The sequence below is a fragment of the Octodon degus genome, unplaced genomic scaffold (genome assembly GCF_000260255.1).
Source record: "Octodon degus isolate 3935 unplaced genomic scaffold, OctDeg1.0 scaffold00004, whole genome shotgun sequence".
Taxonomy (NCBI): domain Eukaryota; kingdom Metazoa; phylum Chordata; class Mammalia; order Rodentia; family Octodontidae; genus Octodon; species Octodon degus.
In genome coordinates this window covers 18,691,435-18,697,778 of record NW_004524580.1, presented here as the reverse complement: position 1 = coordinate 18,697,778, position 6,344 = coordinate 18,691,435, and positions in this window count along the sequence as shown.

The following is a 6,344-nucleotide window of genomic DNA, read 5'->3' as shown; positions in this document are numbered from 1 at the left end:
GTTCTTATATAAAATTTAAAAAAGAGTGATAATGTCTGATTTATGGAGGTTAATTTATTACAGAAGCAAATAGCATGTGCTTAGATGATATTTTGATTCAGATATAGTCTGAATGTGTATCCTTCAAGTCCACATGCTGGAAGCTTACTCACCAGGACATCATTGCTGAGGTGCTGGACCCTTTAAGAGATGGGCTGCAGTTGATGATTTGGTAGCTTATCTCCAAAATGGATTAATCATGGCTTCCTGGAGTGCTGCAGTCATGCAAGAGTGAATTAGGGTCAGGGGAGATAGGTCAGTGGCATAAGCACCTGCCTGGCAAACACAAGGTCCAAAGCTCAACCCCCAGTACCACACCAAAAAAAGGAAGAAAGAAAAAAGAAAAAAGACTGAATTGGTTCCCATGACCATGGATGGTCATAAACAGTGAGACTGACCCTTATTGGGTCTCTCAAATTCCGTATCAGTATGTGATGTCTCTCTGTTTCATAGCCATCTACCATAATACCATCCACCACACCATGATGCCACTCCCCAGAAGGTTGTCCCCGGGGGCAGAAGGGAGAAAGCCACTAAATCTAGGACTTCCAGTATCCAAAACTATAAACTGAAGAAACCTCATTTATTAAAAAATGCACATCTGCAGTTATTTTGTTATATCAGTTCCAAGAAAACCATATAATATTATAGAACTAAAATCCATATGTAATTCTAGAATTAGAGATGGCTTAGAGGTTATGGTTCAAACTCTCAGTCTCTTCCTATCAAGTGTTAGTTCTGCAGTTAGTGGACATAGTTTTCAACTCTTTAAGGGTTCCCTTCATTCTTTCTCTTGCTAACTAGCTTGAATGTTCAACTATGTGGTATGTATAATCAAGGTTTACTTGTTCTTGAAAGCAATTCAAGTGTGTAAGCCAAAAATATTCCATTGGTTGCTTAGATACCTTTCATAGATTTCTCCTTGACTCAGACAATATATATGTAAGCATAGTAACAAAGATTTCACTCCATAATGAGTGCAACCATCCTGATTTTTGTTTTCATGTATAATATAACTTTAAAGAATAAAACTTTTTTCAAAAAACCAAAATACAAAAAAATACAACTCATGATTCTAACTTCCACAGATTGATGCTATTCTGTCTTTGCCATCTGTAGCATTCAGAAAAATTCCTAGTTCTTAATTAATTGTAGCTAAAATCATTCAAAGCATGGATACAAACTTTATTAACTCAGATATACTTTTCCTACTCATGAGCTAGTCAGTTTTTATTCTAAATTTTAAATTTTGCTATTAAAATTGTTTTACAGTTTTCAACAGATCATACTTACCAATTTGCATAGACTGCTTCATTTAAAAATTGGCCTGATGCTGCCAGTGAATGGTTCTGTATAGGATAAGTGCTATCTGGGTTGATAGTCCTGAAGCAATTGAAGAATTTTGGATAAAATAGTAAATGTTAGATAACTACAAGTCATAGGAAAATGCTATTTCCTGAGAGCAAAAAGGATAGGTATAATCACAGGTGGATATACGATACATGCTCAGAATTCTTAGTTCTACAATCCGGGAGAAGCAGTCCTGTACCAAGAGGTACTGAAGCAGTTCCTAAGAAAGTAGAGGTGAAAGGCCGTTGCATTTCCATACCTTGTCTTTTCTGGGAAGTACAAAAGAAGCATGAAGCCTATGCTTATTGGTTTTAGACCATTTACACTGCATGCTGGTGTTAAATTTTGCAGCACACGCTGAAGAAAAATTTCTGGCCTCAGGAAAGCTGTCATATAGTCTGGCCATTCTAGAAACAAATAGTTTAACCAGAAGATTTGATTTTAAACCTGTAAGGCTCAGATATTCATTCCTAGTAGTCCTTGGTACACTCAGAGCCTTTGTTTTTATTATTTGAAAGCAGCTTTTATTATACAGCATATAATTCATTCATTTTTAGAGTGTCATCAATCAAGTGTAGTAAATCTTGGAATGAAGCAACCCTCATCATATCTAATTGTGTAATATTTCTATGCCTCCAAAATGAAGCATTGTTCTCATTATCAGTCACTCCCCATTCCTGCCCTTAGCACCAGACAACGACTAATCTGCCTCTGTCTCTAGGGATCAACTTTTTGTGCAGAATTCACATAAAAGGAAGCATGCAACACGTGCCATTTGGCATCTGGCTCTTGATGAGTTCTTCAAAGTGAGACTTAAAATGATAGTGAAAGGATTCACTGAAAATGACTCACCATTCCTCTCCACTTTGAGATCCACCCATGTGATTAATAAAGAAGAGCCAAATGAAGATAAAAGCACATCGCTAGCCAGAAGGTTTTGGCCCCTACACCAGAATAAAATCAGTGCTCCTTTGCTCCCACGTTGCAGCATGGTCTTTCTCCCACTGACCCTCTGCCCCAGAAATAGGTACAAATCCTTGCACCATCCAAGCTGAACTAATTAAATCCTGATTCTTTCCCATTTCTCATTTGTCCTAAACACTCCAGAGTGAAGAGAAAGTTTGACCCTGCCCATATCACTCACATATATTTTTAATGCAAAGCAATCATCTAACATATGGAGATGAACCTATAATACAACCTTGTTTCCACAACCCATCTAGGTCCTGGATGGGACACACATTTTTGACACAAGCCTCAGGCAGAAGATAGACAGAGGAAAATTAAAGCATTAAAGCAAAAAAAAAGTCTTCATTTCAGCCATATGTTTATAATATATGATGTGAGTTAATGACATCTGGAGAAATTTACAAGACACAGTACCTCCCACATTCAGGGCAGAAAGCCATCCTCTGCATTGGCCTGTACATGAAATAATAGTGTGTTATCATCTTCTGTCTTTTTCTTATGGTTTAGATCCATAGAATATTGCACAAAAGCCTCACATGGTCAGAGCTGAGTCTTTGAGAAGGTGATTGGATACTGGTGGTGGTGGGTATTGTATCAGTGGATTGATCTATTGATGAGCTTGTAGCTACTGTATTTTACAAGGAGAGTTCTGGTTGGAAGACATCATTAGGGTTATGTCTTCAGAGAATGGATCTCCTTCCCTTGCTCCTCTCTTCTTCCTGGACATCACGAATGAGGCTCCTTTCCTCCCCTACGCCCCTCTGCCATGCCATTTCTTCTTGGGGTCTGAAACCATGGACTGAAACTGGGAACCAAAATAAGTCTCTCTTTTTTTTTTAAGTTGCATGTCTTAGGCATTTTTTCCAATGCTAAGAGAGTGCCTAACAGACTGTACAAGATGGAAATGATCGCCATCCTGGCATCTCCAGTCTCCATAGCTACTTGGAGGCTCCTCTCCTGCCTTGCTAGCTCCTCACAAAGGTGCAACACTGTTTCCATGTCCACCTTTCAAGCTTGAACTTACAGCCCTCCAACTTGAACTGAAAGTGAACTCCATCTGGAGGGGAAGAATCCCATGAGTCAGTAACAAAAGGAAAAAAAAATTGGAATGCCCTAAAGTGTATTGTTTTTATATTTTCTATCTATATTTTTATTAAATCACAAGTTCTTTTGAGATTTTCCATACCTTACACATGACTGTTACTTCCTAGTATCTGATGACACCAAAGAGTCATCTAAGCAGGTACTTTCACCTATGTGCTTACACACTTTTTGGACCACAACAGCGACAGCAGGCCTTCATAAAATAATTCGACAAGCTATCTATCATAAAGAAAGCTAGGTGTGATCTCTGTCTGCTTCATGTAGCTGTAACAGCATATCAAAGGTCTTGGTAATTTATAAAGTAAAGAGATTGATATGACTTGCAATTCTGGAGCATGGAAAGTTCAAGAGAATGGTGCTGGGTTCCGACATATGTCTCCATGGTGTCTGTCACAGGATGATAGACAGAAGTCAGCATGGGTGAGTAAGAAAGCAAGAGGGCTGGTTCACTTTTATACCAACTCTTGTCATCACAACTGAACAACTCAGTAATTACTTTAATCCATTCCTGATGGCATCGCTCTTATAATCCAGTGAGCTCGAGGGCCAGGGAGATTGCTCAGAGGCTTAAATGGCTGCCTGGCAACTGCAAGGTCTAGAGTTCGATACCCAGTATCACACACACACACACACAAAAAAAAATCCAATGAACTCTTATTAAACTCCACTTCCCAGCATTATTACATTGGGGTGAAGTTTCTAGCATGTGAATTTTGGGGTCACATTTAAACATTCAGAGACCAATAAAACCTTGGTCATATGTTTTCTTCTCTAAGCTTGTGCCTTTCTCAACACTATCTTAACCCTGAATATTTTTTACAATTCTTCTTGGATTTCAAATTCTAGTTGGTGGATAATATCATTTACCTTCACCTTTGCTTATAGACAGAATGCAGAGGGAAAAATAACAGGAAAAAAAAGCAGAAGACCCATTGCCAAAGCTAAATTAGCTCACTATTTATCCCCTTAATGCTTAGGGTTGGCACCTGAAAGTCCCTGGAAAAATAAGTCTGCTATTCCATATCAACTTTCCTAATCTAAGGAAAGAAATTTCAATGTCTCTTTGACTTGAACCAGTCATCTCCTATTTCAAAATCCTATACAACATTTCTTAACCCTTAGGAAGAGTTTCCCTGTTTAACACAACCCTAGACTTACCTGTGAAATCATGTTAAAAGTTGAGGTCTCTCATCAGTAACCCAACCTTTGAAATCAGCACGCACCCAGTAAACCCCATATTTGTTCTGTGGAACCAGCATTACAAGTAAATAGGAAGCATCCACCTCCTTTTGGGAAATTACAGTCTTTATCTGTTATTTATAAGATTCTTATCTTGTGAGTTATGTGTTGTAATGAGATGCACTAATTATTCCTGTATCCCTTCTCACAAATTATAGCAAATTGAAAGACTAAAACTGTTCCGGTAGGATAAATGTATGTTATCAGGTTCATTACCGGAAAATCAGAATTGATAATATGATATGGATTTGAGGACAACATTGGGTTTTATATGACACATATCTGCATGCACACATAGCAGGTATGAATGCTTGTATACAAGCATGCATGCTGTCACAGACACACACACACACACACACACACACACATGTGAGTGTGTGCATGCACTCAGCTCACCCACCTAGGCCTAAGAGAAGACTATTGAGTCAACAGCACTGAAACATCATTGGAGCTGCTACATAAGATTCCAGTTTATTCATGGATAGTGGAAACAAAATAAGCTTCTGGTTCTCCTAATAGAGTTAATGCTATCAAGGAAGCAAGGTAATTCTAGGAAGATTCTACATAGGTTGCATAATCTTTAATACAAACAAAGCTTTTCTATAACTAACTCCATCTCCTAGGAAGAAGATGAAATGTAAAGGCTGAGAAACATATGGACTTCCCAAATTTTCTCAATTTCCTAAAAAGATCTTGGAGATTGTTTTTCTTCATGTGTAAAGTGGAACTATAGTGAGAAGAGAGAAAGAAAATCAAAGTAGTAGATCCAAGAGTCTATACCCACGTTGTGGAGTGATAGCTTCACGTTACTTGTCCTTCTGAAAGATAAACTGAAGCTTAGAAAAGTATGAGTCGAGTTAATAAGCACTCTGTGTTGCTCAAAGCCACCTCTTCATATGCCATCTGTGCACCTTGTTTAACCTGTTTAAGTCGCAATATTTTTCTATAGCAAAAGAGAATGAATATGGCTACTCTAGATATAAAAATCTGTGTCTCATAAGATACTTAGTAATATGCTTCAAAATGTCATGAGTTCTTAGTATTGTTAGTATTACTATATGTGGCAGCCATAAAACTACACAATAATGTCAATAATTTTTCATTTGTTATTAAAGACTTGGTGTTGCTGTGACTTTTTTTCTCATTCCAGATAAATATGTTTTGCATATTGTCAGCTAACGCTGGCCGGGGCCTACCGGTGGCTAGTGACTCTCCATCTCTGCATCTCCACTTGGCCCCTACCCCTCAGAGAGAGGTTGGCTCTTCCAACGCTTTGCAAAATATCTCTTTTGAAGTTCTCTAGAAATAGATTTGAAGTTCTCTCCATTTCCTGGAAAGTTTCTATATTTCTATCATGCTACGATGCCAAGGGGAGTTTTTATAGCCAGGATCCTTTTGTTAGGAAAAATAACTTCCAGATTAACACCCATGAGGAAAGGATTCCCAGTTGGGTGACTCATAGTTTCCATGACCCACCCTGCATAAGAGTCTCAAAAGTATCTGGTAATACTAATTTCTGCACTTAACCCTTTCAAGCTTACGACAAAGACCAGTGGTTTTCAAGCTCCATAGTTAAGCCCTGTTCATTAGAGTTACCTGAATAAATTTTCCAAAATTTAGAATCCTAACACTCCAAATTTATA